General features: G+C 39.9%; 1 long non-coding RNA gene across 2 annotated transcripts in view; it reads left to right on the top strand.

Annotated features, from left to right (window-relative positions):
* LOC133256160 (uncharacterized) overlaps nucleotides 1–18,724 on the top strand; it is a 183,008-nt gene that overhangs the window by 44,232 nt on the left and 120,052 nt on the right. For both annotated transcript variants that reach the window (XR_009739112.1, XR_009739113.1), the window contains one exon: nucleotides 7,207–7,248. This is a non-coding gene — a long non-coding RNA (uncharacterized LOC133256160). The remainder of the gene's footprint in view (nucleotides 1–7,206; nucleotides 7,249–18,724) is intronic.

The raw sequence follows: 18,724 nt of genomic DNA, 5'->3' as shown, positions 1-18,724 counted from the left end.
GATAACTTCTCCTTCCATTCTGAAGCTACACGGGCTACTCTGACCATTAGAGACTCCAGCCTCTGGTCACCCCCTGAAGGACATCTTGTGAGCCATCCTTGGGTTTCTCTGCTAGAGACAAATCTGTTCTTGCCCTGTGAATGCTGCCTCTGCTGCTGCTGCTGCTGCTGCTGCTAAGTCGCTTCAGTTGTGTTCGACTCTGTGCGACCCCATAGACAGCAGCCCACCAGGCTCCCCCGTCCCTGGGATTCTCCAGGCAAGAACACTGGAGTGGGTTGCCATTTCCTTCTCCAATGCATGAAAGTGAAAAGCAAAAGTGAAGTCGCTCAGTCGTGTCTTAGCGACCCCATGGACTGCAGCCCACCAGGCTCCTCCGTCCATGGGATTTTCCAGGCAAGAGTACTGGAGTGGGGTGCCATTGCCTTCTCCCAAATGCTGCCTCTAGATAAAGAATAAACACAGAGCCTTCTTCAAGTGAATTTTCTTTCTAAAGCAGCTTTTAAGCAAGTGACCTAAAATTAATTCTTGCTTAAGGACAGTGCAAACATTTTCAGGGCACTGACTTTCAGCAGGTGCCTTCATTATACCGTGGGCTTAGCTTGGACTAAGAATACATGGTTGAATGCCAGGCTCAGCTCCCCTCTGCATAGTCAGAGTCCTAGAAAGCTTCAAGCTTCCCATTCTTATAATGGGAATAATGTTACCTGGACTGTTTAAAATGGGAGGGGATATGTAAAAGCACTTAGCAAGATGTACACCTTGAAACAAATATAAGGCAGTACTATTATCACCAAGAAATAATGTTCTACGTGTTATGTAGAATCATTGGCCTTATTCCCTGTTAGACTTTTTTTTTTTTTTAATGTTTTTAGATTTTTATTCCTTTATTTCTCATGTGTTCCCCATCCTGAACCCTCCTCCCTCTTCCCTCCCCATACCATCCCTCTGGGTCGTCCCAGTGCACCAGCCCCAAGCATCCAGCATCGTGCATTGAACCTGGACTGGCATCTCGTTTCATACATGACATTTCACATGTTTCAATGCCATTCTCCCAAATCTTCCCACCCTCTCCCTCTCCCACAGAGTCCATAAGACTGTTCTATACATCAGTGTCTCTTTTGCTGTCTCGTATACAGGGTTATCGTTACCATCTTTCTAAATTCCATATATATGCGTTAGTATACTGTATTGGTGTTTTTCCTTCTGGCTTACTTCACTCTGTATAATAGGCTCCAGTTTCATCCACCTCATTAGAACTGATTCAAATGTATTCTTTTTAATGGCTGAGTAATACTCCATTGTGTATATGTACCACAGCTTTCTTATCCATTCATCTGCTGATGGACATCTAGATTGCTTCCATGTCCTGGCTATTATAAACAGTGCTGCGATGAACATTGGGGTACACGTGTCTCTTTCCCTTCTGGTTTCCTCAGTGTGTATGCCCAGCAGTGGGATTGCTGGATCATAAGGCAGTTCTATTTCCAGTTTTTTAAGGAATCTCCACACTGTTCTCCATAGTGGCTGTACTAGTTTGCATTCCCACCAACAGTGTAAGATAAAATATGATGTTGCAGCTATGTGGGGGTTGGGAAAATTCTCCACTCGGACCTCCTCCTTGGAAGCAGGGTTTAGCCCTTGCTAGTCGTCACAGCATCAGGCCCTATTTTCCAGGAACTGGAACATGCCAAAGCTACATGTGGCAGGGGTTTTAAGACATGGAAACACAGCTCCTTTGAAGGGCGATTTTGCCTGAGGAGTCTCCATCAGTTTGCTACAACTTTCCTGGAAGTGCACAGGGTTTCATACCTCCCTCCCTTCTCTCTCTCTCCTTTGAAGAAGTATGAACTTATTGTAGTTTGCTTGTCCTCCCTGCCTCTTCTTCCCCACCCACCCCCTCATTATTCTCCACTGGTGTTGCCGGTTTTAATCCCGTAAAACAAACTTCTTGCCTCCCTTAATCTCAATTTACTGTGTGCTTCTTTGAGACTTGGACTAATGCAGACTGTGAATTCAACTTTCTATGACTGTTTCAGAGCATTCAGAGCTATTAGTGACAATTTTGGGAAGCTTCCTTGGAGTAGGTCAGTTCTCCGATTCTACTCATTTCTTGGGCACAAGACTGGTTCTCATACAAGTGTCCTGCTTTGGCCCCAGCACTCTTTGGACACTAACTGCCTATGTGGCACTGGTAGGGACAGACCACTTACTCTTTAACCTCTCCACAGCCTCCTCTTCAGCCTGCCACTTCTCTCTTTAGTCCCTCATTTACAAAAGCCCTCATTTTGCCTTTTTTCACACACAGTGGTCCCTAATTTCCTCTATTAGAATGAATGAGCTTGTAATGGAGTTAAAAAAAAAATCAGTGATTTAAAAGAACAATGGTTTATTTCTCTATTACCCTGTGTGTCTGCCATGGCTTGATAGGAGGGCTCTGCTTGTCACAGTCACTTAGAGGTCACAGGCTAGCGCTGAAACAGGCTTCCTCTCAACATGTGCCACACCGATGATGGAGGCAGAGAAGAGCAGACTGTGGTACGAATACTTGCAATTACATGCTTTGTCCCGGAAGTGACGTAACTGATCTGTTTGCATTTCACTGGTCAAAGCAAGTCACGTGGCCCGTCCTAACTTCCTGGGGGCGACGTAAAGGGGAGCAAGTGAAATGCTTAACCCCACAGTTTCTCAGAAAAAATAGGTCTGAACGAACCCAAGTTTTTCGTTCGTGAACTCAATTGATGTCCCTGGAACCTTGGGAGAGTTAAATTCTCTGAACTGACAAAACTTTAAAGGAATGAAAGAAGTCCTTTTGGAAGCTGCCTGAGGAGAAGGGAAACACCGTCTTGATCAATCCTTGGGGACCTGCACTCTCAGAGATGGATGTAGAACGATTCTTTCTCTGGCCTTGGCTGAATGAGTCTGTTTACATAGCTTTTCTGACTCTTGCTTTTCCCTGTGGATGTGGAGAGGTTTCTAAGGGCCTCGGATTTAAAATGCCAAATACAGTGTGGATTGAATTTCAGTTCTCTTGGGTGAGTTGAGTAAAGGGTATTGCACATGGTACCTTAAGCAGATCAATTCAACAGAAAAATTAAGTCAGATGATTTTTTTTCATATGTGTGCGACATAATGGTTAAGTGAGCTACAATGTCCATTTTCCCCGTGGCAATTTTTAGAAAATGAAAGATATAGAATATATGTATAAAGTTAGGTAGAGTCCTTCTTTTTAAGAGGGTAAGGGAATGTGTAGTGCAAAGGAGTGAAGCATCAATGAGAGAACTTTTGAACAAATTAGCTTGAAACAGTATAAAATTCTATCTGCCTCAAAATAAGACTTTAGGTCCCAGAGTTCACTTTCTCTGAACTATTACTCTAGTGTAGCATTCTTGTTCCTCTAAGTTTTAAGAAATTCACTGAAAAAATCTTATTTGTAGTCATGAGTCAGAGCGCACAGTAGGGGATATGTTAGTATTTCAGCACAGCTGGCAGCATGTTGCTCTCTAAAATGGGCTGGTAGCCCTTTTCTTGGCCACTGCTCATAGAACAATAACCAAATGTTCTATAAGAGGAGAACCGAGTTAGACTTCTGTGCATGGTATAAAGCAGCATTTTTTTCTGCCGCCCCTCCCCTGCCCCCTTTTTAAAAAATATGTGTCCTTGCCAAATTTTATTATGGGATGATGAAGTCTTAACAGTTCTTATTCAACCTGAAATTATCAGGAAAAGACCTGTGTTTGCCTAAGGAGAGACAGGGAGGACTGGTTTCATTCTGTTAATAGTCTGTTGCTGCTACTGCTGCTGCTAAGTCGCTTCAGTCGTGTCCGACTCTGTGTGACCCCATAGATGGCAGCCCACTAGGCTCCATCTTCCCTGGGATTCTCCAGGCAAGAACACTGGAGTGGGTTGCCATTTCCTTCTCCATTTCATGAAAAGTGAAAGTGAAGTCGCTCAGTCGTGTCCAACTCTTAGCGACCCCATGGGCTACAGCCTACCAGGCTCTTCTGTCCATGGGATTTTCCAGGCAAGAGTACTGGAGTGGGTTGCCATTGCCTTCTCTGCAATAGTCTGTAGGTATGAACAATTAGAAAACCTCTCTCAACAGCTATTTTTAGAAGTGCATTAGATCATCAGATAACAGCTTCTTAGGAGTCCTCTTGTTACATCTGAGTCTAGGGAGAGTTTGGATGAAGGTATGAACAGGTATTCACCCAGATCTGTTTGAGGATCAAAATTAGAGGGAGGTACTTGGTTCTAACATTATAAAAAGCACCCATTTTTTTTGTAAATTTATTTATTTTAATTGGTGGCTAAATGCTTTACAATATTGCAGTGGTTTTTGCCTTACATTGATATGAATCAGCCATGGGTGTACATGTGTCCCTCATCCTGAACCCCCCTCCCACCTTACTCCCCATCCCATTCCTCAGGGTCATCCCAGTGCACCAGCCCTGAGTGCCCTGTGTCATGCATAAAACCTGGATTGGCAATCTGTTTCACATATGGAAATATACATGTTTCAATGCTATCTTTCAAATCATCTCACCTTCGCCTTCTCCCACAGAGTCCAAAGGTCTGTTCTTTACATCTGTGTCTCTTTTGCTGTCTCGCATATAGGGTTATTGTTATCATCTTTCTAAATTCCATATATATGTGTTTATATACTGCATTGGTGTTTTTCTTTCTGACTTACCTTACTCTGTATAATAGTCTCCAGTTTCATCCACCTCATTAGAACTGATTCAAATGCATTCTTTCTAATAGCTGAGTAATATTCCATTGTGTATACGTACCATAGCTTTCTTATCTATTCATCTGCCAATGGACATCTAGGTTGCTTCCATGTCCTAGCTATTGTAAACAGTGCTGCGATGAACATTGGGGTACACCTGTCTCTTTCAATTCAAAAGCACCCATTTTAAAATCAAAATATCTATAATTAATTTATGAGTCCCTATTTGAAAAGTAAATGAAGGTTCCCCAGACTTTTCTTAGAGAGTAACTTCTTTATTGAGTGTGATTTTTAATCCTCTAAGAGAGGATCAGGGTATGGAGAAGGCATCTTCTCAGTCTAGTTTGTCTCAAGATGGGACTTGGTGACACTGTTAGGAATCATACGATGTAATCTGCCAAAATAAAGTGCTAGCCATCAGGCACAGAGGATACACCATAGTAACAGCTATAAATCATTAAATAGTTACTATATATAGCTCTACTATATAGAGGTACTTTACAGGCCTTATCTTGTTTAATATACTGTCTAGTAACTGAGACCAGACATAGAAACCATCTGTGTGCACTTTAGGGTAGGAAGAATATGAAACAAGATAAAAAGAGAATAGCTTGTTATCACATGAGCCTGGAAGCTCAAATATAATTCCTCTGATATTAAAATCACCAATATGCCTATCTTTGTTTATGCTGATTTTTTTTTTTTCCTGTATGGCTGGAAGCTATTTTCTAAGAGTCAGTATTCTTACAGGCCAGTAACAGAGTCCAAGTGATAAGCAATTCAGGTCCGTTTAGAGTTATGTATTAGTTAGAATTACTTCAGCAGCAAATAAAATACCCTACTAATAGTAGATGAACCTAAAAACGTTTAAGTGTTTCATTTACTAGGAAATCTAAGGGTAAGTGATCCCAGGGTTAGATGCTGTTACGTCGGCATCTCTACAGTTGTTTTGGCCTTTAAAATGTCACAAGGCATTTGCAGTAGCTTTGGCTTCCCAGGTGGCGCTAGTGGTGAAGAACCCTCCTGCCAATGCAGGAGACTTAAGATACACGGGTTCGATCCCTGGGTTGGGAAGATCCCTAGAGGAGGAAGTGGCAACCCACTCCAGTATTCTTGCCTGGAGAATCCCATGGACAGAGGAGCCTGGTGGGCTATGATCCATGGGGTTGCAAAGAGTCGGATACAACTGAAGTGACTTAGCACATCATGTCCACATATAATAACATCCAAAAGATAAGAAAAAGGTGACCAGAAAAGCGGGACTCTCTCCTTTTGCATCTTTCCTATTGGAAAGAAAATCTTGTCGAGATACCCAGGCTTCTTCCTACAACTCATCAGCCTTACAGCATCCTCCCCTTACCGACTCATAACTGTCAAAGGGATACAGATAGGATTGTTATGACTAGTTTAAACAAATTACAATTCATCCTCAGGGACTGGGTTTATTGCCTCCTTGATAGGCAGGATAAAGGGCCTCCAAAGATGTTTATGTCCTAGACCCTGGAACCTTTAAATACGTTACCTTACATGGAAAAGGGGCTTTGCATAGGAGATTAAGTTAAAGATCTTGATATGGGGAGAGTAGCCTAGTTTATCTAGGGGGCCCAGTATAACCACAGAGGTCCTTCTGAAGTAGACGCAGGAGGGCTGAAGTCAGAGAAGGAGATGATTGAAAAAGAAATTGCAGTGCTGTGGATCCACAAATCAAGGAATGCTGGCAACTTCTAGAAGTTATAGAAGATGAGGAAATGGATTCTGCCCTGGAGTCTCCAGAGGATTGTTGACCCATTTAGAGCTCTGACCTCCAAATCATAGAAAAATAAATTCTTGTTGTTTTAAGCCACAAAATTTGTGGTAATTTTTTACAGTAGCAATAGGAAACCAATGTACCTCATAAAGAAAGTTGAGATTGCGTTATCAAGAATGAAGAGGGAATAGCTGTTGGTGGATAGCTGAAGAGGAAACAGCTGTTGGTGGATAGCTAAAAGGGTTTCCTATATTCTTGGAGAAGAATCTTGAGTCATTGCAAGGCACAGTCTAGTGTATACTGAATAAAGAAGAAGCCAGTAGGTACAGCTCATGGGTTGATGGGTTTGGAGTAGATGTTTGAATGGCAGCACTTGTGGGTCTAACCCATCTGACCTGAGCACAGTATGACTGAGTTGTGCTTGGGATCTAACATTACTAGATTAAGTTGCCTGCAGAAAGGCAGATCTTTAGAGAACTGTCCAGGACAAAAGAACAAACTAGAACTGAGAAGGGGAATTAGATCTCTGTAAGAGGCAGCCTGAAAAATAAGTATGGACTGTTGGAAAAGATAAGGCAAGGGTTTTAGAAATTAATGAAGATTTTTAGTCAGGACCCAAGTAAGTCAGAGAACTCTCTCAACTACATCCTTTACTTAAGAAGATGCCTTGGACCTAGCATTCTTTGAGTCATTTGGTCTACTAATCCTAGGATGTGGCTTTTGTCTTCAGGTGGTCTAACATCTCATCTGATGAAGGAAGGAAAGAAGAAGGGTAAGCTTTCTTTATTTTTTTTAAATTGAAGCATACTTGATTTATAATGTATTAATTTCTGCTGTACTGCAAAGTGATTCAGTTATACATACATATATGTATGTATATATGTTCTTTTTTATATTCTTTCATATAAAAGTTATATATATTTATATGTTATGTATTATACATATAACTGAGTTATATATAGTTATTACTTTTTATATTTTTTTCTATTATGGTTTATCATAAGATATTGACTATAGTTCTCTGCTATGCAGCAGGACCTTGTTGTTTATCCATCCTATATATATTAGCTTGCGGCTGGTAACTGCAACCTCTGACTCCATCCTTCCCCCATTCCCCTCCCCCTTGGCAACTGCAAGTCTGTTCTCTATGTCTGTGAGTCTGCTTCTGTTTGTAGATAGGTTCGTTTGTGTCCTATTTTAGTGTTATCTTATGGTATTTGTCTTTTTCTTTCTGGCTTATCTCACTTAGTATGATACTCTCTGATTGCATCTGTATTGCTGCAAATGGGATTATTTCATTATTTTTTATGACTGAGTAGTATTCCGTAGTATGTATGTACCATGTCTTCTTGATCCATTCATCTGTTGATGGACATTTAGGTGGTTTCCATGTCTTGGCTGTTATCAATAATGCTGGTATGAACTTAGGAGTGCATGTATCTTTTTCAATTAGAATTTTGTCTGGATATATGCTCAGGAGTGGGATTGCTGGGTCATATGGTAATTCTATTGTTAGTTTTCTGAGGAACCTCTATACTGTTTTTCATAGTGATGCACCAACTTACATTCCCACCAGTAGTGTACGAGAGATCCCTCTTTTCCACATCCTCTCCAGCATTTGTTATTTGTAGAGTTTTTAATGATGGCTGTTCCGACTGGTGTGAGATGATACCTCATTGTAGTTTTGATTTGATTTTGATTTTCAATTTTGATTTGTCTAGTCTTTTAAGCTTTATTCATTTTAAGGAGGCATTCCAGAAATTCCATATATCACTTCTGTTTAATTTTCATTGGACGGAACTTATTCACATGGTTGAATGAATGTACTATAAAGGAAATAGGGAAATGCCATTTTTTAGCTTTATGGTGAGCACCCAATTAAAATTAGAGTGCTTGTACAAACTTCCAGCTATAAAATAAATAAGTACTGGGAATGTAATTACAATATGATGACTTATAATTATCCTTGCTGTATGGTGTATTTGACAGTTGCTAATTGAATCAGTTCAATTCAGTTGCTCAGTCATGTCTGACTCTTTGTGACCCCTTGGACTGCAGCATGCCAGGCTTCCCTGTCCATCACCAACTCCCAGAGCTTGCTTAAACTCATGTCCATCGAGTCGGTGATGCCATTCAACCATCTCATCCTCTGTCATCCCCTTCTCCTCCTTCCTTCAATCTTTCCCAGCATCGGAGTCTTTTCAAATGAGTCAGTTCTTCGCATTAGGTGGCCAAAGTATTGGAGTTTCAGCTTCAGCATTAGTCCTTCCAATGAATATTCACAAATGATTTCCTTTAGGATGGACTCCTTGCAGTCCAAGGGACTCTCAAGAGACTTCTCCAACACCACAGTTCAGAAGCATCAATTCTTCAGCACTCAGCTTTCTTTATGGTCCAACTCTTACATCCATACATGACTACTGGAAAAGCCATAGCTTTGACTAGATGGACCTTGTTGATAAAGTAATGTCTCTGCTTTTTAACATGCTGTCTATGTTGGTCATAGCTTTTCTTTCAAGGAGCAAGCATCTTTTAATTTCATGACTGCAGTCACCATCTGCAGTGATTTTGGAGCCTCCCCAAAATAAAGTCTGTCACTGTTTCCATTGTTTCCCCATCTATTTGCCATGAAGTGATGGGACCAGATGCCATGATCTTAGTTTTCTGAATGTTGAGTTTTAAGCCAGCTTTTTCACTCTCCTCTTTCACTTTCATCAAGAGACTCTTTAGTTCTTCTTTGCTTTCTGCCATAAGGGTGGTATCATCTGCATATCTGAGGTTATTGATATTTCTCCCGGTGATCTTGATTCCAGCTTGTGCTTTATCCAGTCTGGCATTTCTCATGATGTACTCCAATACTTTGGCCACCTCATGCGAAGAATTGACTCATTGGAAAAGACTCTGATGCTGGGAGGGATTGGGGGCAGGAGGAGAAGGGGACGACAGAGGATGAGATGGCTGGATGGCATCATCGACTCAATGCACATGAGTTTGAGTAAACTCCAGGAGTTGGTGATGGACAGGAAGCCTGGTGTGCTGCAGTCCATGGGGTTGCAAAGAGTTGGACACAACTGAGCAACTGAAATGAACCGAACTCTGCATATAAGTTATATAAGCAGGTTGACAATATACAGCCTTGACGTACTCCTTTCCCAATTTGGAGCCAGCCCTTTGTTCCATGTCCAGTTCTAAATATTGCTTCTTGACCTGCATACAGACTTCTCAGGAGGCAGGTAAGGTGGTCTGGTATTCCCATCTCTTGAAGAATTTTTCATTGTTTGTTGTGATCCACACAGTCAAAGGCTTTAGTGTAGTCAGTGAAGCTGAAGTAGATGTTTTTTCTGGAATTCTCTTGCTTTTTCTATGATCCAACAAATGTTGGCAATTTGATCTCTGGTTCCTCTGCCTTTTCTAAATCCGGCTTGAATGTCTGGAAGTTCTCAGTTCACATACTATTGAACCCAGCTTGGAGAATTTTGAGTTCTTGTATCACATACTGTTGAATAGATCCTAAAAACTCTCATCATAAGGAAAAGGATTGTAACTATATGAGATGATGGATGTTAACTAGACTTATTGTGGTAATCATTTCACAATATATGGATATCAACTTATGATGCTGTATACCATAAACTTAGTCAGTGTTAGATGTCAATTATATCTCAATAAAACAAAAAATTTAGAGTTTTTAAGAAAAAAAGGAGAATAGATGCTGAGTCAGAACTAACAGTCTCTGTCATGGGAAGTAAGTTCAGTACTCTATAATTGGGGCACTTCAGTTTTCTTGACAGCATAAACAGTAAAGCAAGATATCTGTTTTTTTATTTCTAAAAATAATTAATAAGGTATATCATATTTTCAAAGATATCTATTAGGGTTACCAATTAAATATGTTAAACTGAACAGTCTTTTGCTGTCTTCCCAATCTCTATTAGAATGACACTGACTCAATTATAAAAGCAAGTGAGAATGAGGTACTTTCTGAAATCAGGAAGATTAAGGGAAAGGTTGTGCACTGAATGGCGTGATCTCTTCCTATTATCTTTCTCTTTTTAGCGCCACAAACGTTGGTAGTCAGATTATTACCTCTTATCTCCTCTTCCCATATCCCCACCCTCACCAGGCAGGAGATTGAAAGTCTTTCTGGGGAAAAGACTGGTTTGTGAAAATATATTAACTTGAAAATGCTTTAATCTAGCTATGCATAAAATTAAAAGAAAATAATAGGTTACAAGATGTAAATGTATGTAGTAAGAAACATGGAGAAAGAAGAACTTGGTTGAAACAAAGTATTTCAGATTCAGAGTTATTTGTTTCAGATTAATGAAATATTGATAATTAAGGGATTCTTTATTCTGAGTGTATCAAGAATACAATGGACACAATTTTTGAGTCAGAGAGGCAAAGTTCTCTTTAAGTTTATCTTTTTAGTTTACACATATTTTGACTCCTTCCCCTTACATATTTAGTTACTAGGGGCAGAGAGTCTCCATGATATTTAACTTTTAAATACAGTAGTAGTTGTAATAGGAGCCTGGTAGGCTGTAGCCCATGGGGTCGCTAAGAGTCAGACACGACTGAGCGACTTCACTTTCACCTTTCACTTTCATGCATTGGAGAAGGAAATGGCAACCCACTCCAGTGTTCTTGCCTGGAGAATCCCAGGGACGGGGGAGCCTGGTGAGCTGCCGTCCATGGGGTCGCACAAAGTCGGACACGACTGAAGGGACTTAGCAGCAGCAGCAGCAGTCATAATTTATAATCATGATGGTACATAGACAGTAGAAAATTCTATTTGCAAGAGAGAATGGTGTTTGTTCGCTTAAGTTGTAAACTTTATTTCTCATGGGGGCTTGAATTTTATGCACCTTTTTCTTATAAGTAGACCACTGATTAGAATTATGCTTGTCTTGCACAGTTAACTTTACCAACATAAAAAGCCATATAAATTCCCTAGGTATTTATTCCTTGTCATTGTGTAGGTAAAAAATAGAGCAGAAGATGGCGGAGGAGTAGGACAGGGAGAACACTTTCTCCCCCACAAACTCATCAAAAGAGCATTTAAACATCGAGTAGATTCCACAAAACAACTTCTGAATGCCGGCAGAGGACATCAGGCACCCAGAAAAGCAATCCAACTCTTCGAAAGGAGGTAGGAAAAAATATAAAAGACAAAAAAGAGAGACAAAGGAGGGAGGGACGGAGCTCCCTCCCGGGAGGGGAGTCTTGGGAAGAGAGAGGTTTCCAAGCACCAGGAAACCTTCTCACTGCCGAGTCTGTGCCGAGCTTTGGAAGCACAGAGGGCAACATAACAGGAAGAAAAAATAAATAAACAATTAAAACTCGAAGATTGCGAATCCTACGGTAACTCCCCCAGCGGAGAAGCAGCGCAGACGCCTGCAGGCGCCATTAACAAGCGGGGGCTGGGCAAGGAGGCGCAGCGCGGGCTGCATCGCTTAGAGTAAGAATCTGGCCTGAATACCCTAAGCACTATCTGAGCGAAATAATTTGGGCTAACAAACCAGACTGTGGGATATCTACCACGCGAAAAGCCAGCCCCAACCTAAGACCGCCAGGCCCGCGCACGGAACAAAGAATTGAACAGAGATAGCCGGCTGCAGACCTTCCCCCTCCGGTGACAGGCAGCCAGAGCCGGAAGGGGGCAATCGCAGCCCCAGAGAGACATTATCTATAAAACTGTAAGCAGGCTTCTTTGCTAACTAAAACTTCTTGGGGGTCTGGACAGTTAACATCTGCCTAAGAAGGTGCGCCGGTTTTGCGCCCAGATAACCGAGTGGCGGGGAGGCGATAAGTCGCAGCATTGGCGCTCGCCAAACACCTCATTACTTGAGCTGCTCAGACCTGGGAAGAGCACAACACTCAGGCCCAACTGAGTCTGCGCCTCTGAGGACTACCTGAGTGCCTGAACCTGAGCGGCTTGGACCTGGGAGGTACATACAGCCCAGGCCCAGCCTCGGATTGTTCCCGGCGGAACAACCTAGAGCCCGAGCAGTGTGGGCAGGGAGGCTACACGCGCAGTGAGCAGGGGCAGACCCAGTGTGGCTGAGGCACTGCGAGCGCACGCCAGTGTTATTTGCTTGCAGCATCCCTCCCTCCCTCCCCACAGCGCGACTGAACAAAGAGAAGAAATACAGTTCCACCCATCAGAACACTGACACAAGCTTCCCTAACCAGGAAACCTTGACAAGCCACCTGTACAAACCCACACACAGCGAGGAATAGCCACAATAAAGGGAACTCCACAAACTGCCAGAATACAGAAAGGACACCCCAAACTCAGCAATTTAAACAAGATGAAGAGACAGAGGAATAGCCAGCAGATAAAGGAACAGGATAAATGCCCACCAAACCAAACAAAAGAGGAAGAGATAGGGAATCTACCTGATAAAGAATTCCGAATAATGATAGTGAAATTGATCCAAAATCTTGAAATTAAAATGGAATCACAGATAAATAGCTTGGAGACAAGGATTGAGAAGATGCAAGAAAGGTTTAACAAGGACCTAGAAGAAATAAAAAAGAGTCAATATACAATGAATAATGCAATAAATGAAATTAAAAACACTCTGGAGGCAACAAATAGTAGAATAACAGAGGCAGAAGATAGGATTAGTGAACTAGAAGATAGATTGGTAGAAATAAATGAATCAGAGAGAATAAAAGAAAAACGAATTAAAAGAAATGAGGACAATCTCAGAGACCTCCAGGACAATATTAAACGCTACAACATTCGAATCATAGGGGTTCCAGAAGAAGAAGACAAAAAGAAAGATCATGAGAAAATACTTGAGGAGATAATAGTTGAAAACTTCCCTAAACTGGGGAAGGAAATAATCACCCAAGTCCAAGAAACCCAGAGAATCCCAAACAGGATAAACCCAAGGCGAAACACCCCAAGACACATATTACTCAAATTAACGAAGATCAAACACAAAGAACAAATATTAAAAGCAGCAAGGGAAAAACAACAAATAACACACAAGGGAATTCCCATAAGGATAACAGCTGATCTTTCAATAGAAACTCTTCAAGCCAGGAGGGAATGGCAAGACATACTTAAAATGATGAAAGAAAATAACCTACAGCCCAGATTATTGTACCCAGCAAGGATTTCATTCAAGTATGAAGGAGAAATCAAAAGCTTTTCAGACAAGCAAAAGCTGAGAGAATTCTGCACCACCAAACCAGCTCTACAACAAATACTAAAGGATATTCTCTAGACAGGAAACACAAAAATGGTGTATAAATTCGAACCCCAAACAATAAAGTAAATGGCAACGGGATCATACTTATCAGTAATTACCTTAAACGTAAATGGGTTGAATGCCCCAACCAAAAGACAAAGACTGGCTGAATGGATACAAAAACAAGACCCCTACATATGTTGTCTACAGGAGACCCACCTCAAAACAGGGGACACATACAGACTGAAAGTGAAGGGCTGGAAAAAGATTTTCCATGCAAATAGGGACCAAAAGAAAGCAGGAGTAGCAATACTCATATCAGATAAAATAGACTTTAAAACAAAGGCTGTCAACAGAGACAAAGAAGGTCACTACATAATGATCAAAGGATCAATCCAAGAAGAAGATATAACAATTATAAATATATATGCACCCAACACGGGAGCACCGCAGTATGTAAGACAAATGCTAACAAGTATGAAAGGAGAAATTAACAATAACACAATAATAGTGGGAGACTTTAATACCCCACTCACACCTATGGATAGATCAACTAAACAGAAAATTAACAAGGAAACACAAACTTTAAACGATACAATAGACCAGTTAGACCTAATTGATATCTATAGGACATTTCATCCCAAAACAATGAATTTCACCTTTTTCTCAAGCGCACATGGAACCTTCTCCAGGATAGATCACATCCTGGGCCATAAAGCTAGCCTTGGTAAATTCAAAAAAATAGAAATCATTCCAAGCATCTTTTCTGACCACAATGCAGTAAGATTAGATCTCAATTACAGGAGAAAAACTATTAAAAATTCCAACATATGGAGGCTGAACAACACGCTGCTGAATAACCAACAAATCACAGAAGAAATCAAAAAAGAAATCAAAATTTGTATAGAAACGAATGAAAATGAAAACAACCCAAAACCTGTGGGACACAGTAAAAGCAGTCCTAAGGGGAAAGTTCATAGCAATACAGGCACACCTCAAGAAACAAGAAAAAAGTCAAATAAATAACCTAACTCTACACCTAAAGCAACTAGAAAAGGAAGAAATGAAGAACCCCAGGGTTAGTAGAAGGAAAGAAATCTTAAAAATTAGAGCAGAAATAAATGCAAAAGAAACAAAAGAGACCATAGCAAAAATCAACAAAGCCAAAAGCTGGTTCTTTGAAAGGATAAATAAAATTGACAAACCATTAGCCAGACTCATCAAGAAACAAAGGGAGAAAAATCAAATCAATAAAATTAGAAATGACAGTGAAGAGATCACAACAGACAACATAGAAATACAAAGGATCATAAGAGACTATTATCAACAATTATATGCCAATAAAATGGACAACGAGGAAGAAATGGACAAATTCTTAGAAAAGTACAACTTTCCAAAACTCGACCAGGAAGAAATAGAAAACCTTAACAGACCCATCACAAGTATGGAAATTGAAACTGTAATCAAAAATCTTCCAGCAAACAAAAGCCCAGGTCCAGACGGCTTCACGGCTGAATTCTACCAAAAATTTAGAGAAGAGCTAACACCTATCCTGCTCAAACTCTTCCAGAAAATTGCAGAGGAAGGTAAACTTCCAAACTCATTCTATGAGGCCACCATCACCCTAATACCAAAACCTGACAAAGATGCCACAAAAAAAGAAAACTATAGGCCAATATCACTGATGAACATAGATGCAAAAATCCTAAACAAAATTCTAGCAATCAGAATCCAACAACACATTAAAAAGATCATACACCATGACCAAGTGGGCTTTATCCCAGGGATGCAAGGATTCTTCAATATCTGCAAATCAATCAATGTAATACACCACATTAACAAATTGAGAAACAAAAACCATATGATTATCTCAATAGATGCAGAGAAAGCCTTTGACAAAATTCAACACCCATTTATGATAAAAACTCTCCAGAAAGCAGGAATAGAAGGAACATACCTCAACATAATAAAAGCTATATATGACAAACCCACAGCAAACATTATCCTCAATGGTGAAAAATTGAAAGCATTTCCTGTAAAGTCAGGAACAAGACAAGGGTGCCCACTTTCACCATTACTATTCAACATAGTTTTGGAAGTTTTGGCTACAGCAATCAGAGCAGAAAAAGAAATAAAAGGAATCCAAATTGGAAAAGAAGAAGTAAAACTCTCACTATTTGCAGATGACATGATCCTCTACATAGAAAACCCTAAAGACTCCACCAGAAAATTACTAGAACTAATCAATGATTATAGTAAAGTTGCAGGATATAAAATCAACACACAGAAATCCCTTGCGTTCCTATACACTAATAATGAGAAAACAGAAAGAGAAATTAAGGAAACAATTCCATTCACCATTGCAATGAAAAGAATAAAATACTTAGGAATATATCTACCTAAAGAAACTAAAGACCTATATATAGAAAACTATAAAACACTGGTGAAAGAAATCAAAGAGGACACTAATAGATGGAGAAATATACCATGTTCATGGATTGGAAGAATCAATATAGTGAAAATGAGTATACTACCCAAAGCAATTTATAGATTCAATGCAATCCCTATCAAGCTACCAACAGTATTCTTCACAGAGCTAGAACAAATAATTTCACAATTTGTATGGAAATACAAAAAACCTCGAATAGCCAAAGTGATCTTGAGAAAGAAAAATGGAACTGGAGGAATCAACCTACCTGACTTCAGGCTCTACTACAAAGCCACAGTTATCAAGACAGTATGGTACTGGCACAAAGACAGAAATATAGATCAATGGAACAAAATAGAAAGCCCAGAGATAAATCCACGCACATATGGACACCTTATCTTTGACAAAGGAGGCAAGAATATACAGTGGATTAAAGACAATCTCTTTAACAAGTGGTGCTGGGAAATCTGGTCAACCACTTGTAAAAGAATGAAATTAGAACACTTTCTAACACCATACACAAAAATAAACTCAAAATGGATTAAAGATCTCAACATAAGACCAGAAACTATAAAACTCCTAGAGGAGAACATAGGCAAAACACTCTCTGACATACATCACAGCAGGATCCTCTATGACCCACCTCCCAGAATATTGGAAATAAAAGCAAAAATAAACAAATGGGACCTAATTAAACTTAAAAGCTTCTGCACATCAAAGGAAACTATTAGCAAGGTGAAAAGACAGCCTTCAGAATGGGAGAAAATAATAGCATATGAAGCAACCGACAAACAACTAATCTCAAAAATATACAAGCAACTCCTACAGCTCAACTCCAGAAAAATAAATGACCCAATCAAAAAATGGGCCAAAGATCTAAATAGACATTTCTCCAAAGAAGACATACAGATGGCTAACAAACACTTGAAAAGATGTTCAACATCACTCTTTATCAGAGAAATGCAAATCAAAACCACTATGAGGTACCATTTCACACCAGTCAGAATGGCTGCGATCCAAAAGTCTACAAATAATAAATGCTGGAGAGGGTGTGGAGAAAAGGGAACCCTCTTACACTGTTGGTGGGAATGCAAACTAGTACAGCCACTATGGAGAACAGTGTGGAGATTCCTTAAAAAACTGGAAATAGAACTGCCTTATGATCCAGCAATCCCACTGCTGGGCATACACACCGAGGAAACCAGAAGGGAAAGAGACACGTGTACCCCAATGTTCATCGCAGCACTGTTTATAATAGCCAGGACATGGAAGCAACCTAGATGCCCATCAGCAGATGAATGGATAAGAAAGCTGTGGTACATATACACAATGGAGTATTACTCAGCCATTAAAAAGAATACATTTGAATCAGTTCTAATGAGGTGGATGAAACTGGAGCCTATTATACAGAGTGAAGTAAGCCAGAAGGAAAAACATAAATACAGTATACTAACGCATATATATGGAATTTAGAAAGATGGTAACGATAACCCTGTATACGAGACAGCAAAAGAGACACTGATGTATAGAACAGTCTTATGGACTCTGTGGGAGAGGGAGAGGGTGGGAAGATTTGGGAGAATGGCATTGAAACATGTGAAATGTCATGTATGAAACGAGATGCCAGTCCAGGTTCAGTGCACGATGCTGGATGCTTGGGGCTGGTGCGCTGGGAAGGCCCAGGGGGATGGTATGGGGAGGTTGGGAGGGAGGAGGGTTCAGGATGGGGAGCATGTGTATATCTGAAATTTTAGAAAAAAACAAAACAAAACAAAAAAAATAGAGCAGAGTTTACAAGATATTAGTTTCTAAAACACAATTCAAAATCTCATTCTTGTACAGACTCAAGAGAAAAAAAAGATCTCTAAGCACTGATGCATAGTGATCCTCTGAGATGAAGGCAGCATTCTCTTCCCCATCAGGCAAACCCCGCCCATGCACACAGACCTTCCAACCACACCTTTAAATTGCCCTACTCTTAAATATAAATGGAAATCCATGGGACATCCAGATATTTGAAGATGTCCTCCAACACCTAAGACAGAGAACAAAATAATCAAGGAGAAGCCTCTCAGAGGAAGCAGAGGCCATGCAGCAGCAGAAAACTTTAGATCAGAGAAGATATACTATCCATAATAAATTATTGAGATTTATATAAAGATGGAATATTCAGAAATAACAAAAGAACTTTTTTAGAAATTAAAAATAAAATAACAAATAAATTTTAAAGGGTTGGAATTTAAAATTGAGGATACCATCAACTTTAAATTTTAAGTGGAGCAAAAAGATTCAGAGATAGACAGGAGAAGAGAAGATAAAACAAAATAAGATATCAACTCAGGAGTCCAACATCAGTCTAATAGATGCTAGACCAAGAGAGAACAAGAGAAAAATGGAAGGGGAGTAACTATCAGAGAAAGAATACAAGGCAATTTTCTAGAACTGAAGGATAAAAGTTTTCAAATTTGAAGAGTTCACTGAGAACCCTGCAAAACAGCTGAAAAAAAGATCATATCAAAGCATATTATTGTGGAGTTTTATTTATTTTTTAAAAAAATATTTATTTTTAATTGAAGGATAATTGCTTTACAGTATTGCATTGGTTTCTACCAAAT

This window comes from Bos javanicus, chromosome 10 (genome assembly GCF_032452875.1).
Source record: "Bos javanicus breed banteng chromosome 10, ARS-OSU_banteng_1.0, whole genome shotgun sequence".
Classification (NCBI taxonomy): domain Eukaryota; kingdom Metazoa; phylum Chordata; class Mammalia; order Artiodactyla; family Bovidae; genus Bos; species Bos javanicus.
This window is presented reverse-complemented; position numbering and strand designations above follow the sequence as displayed.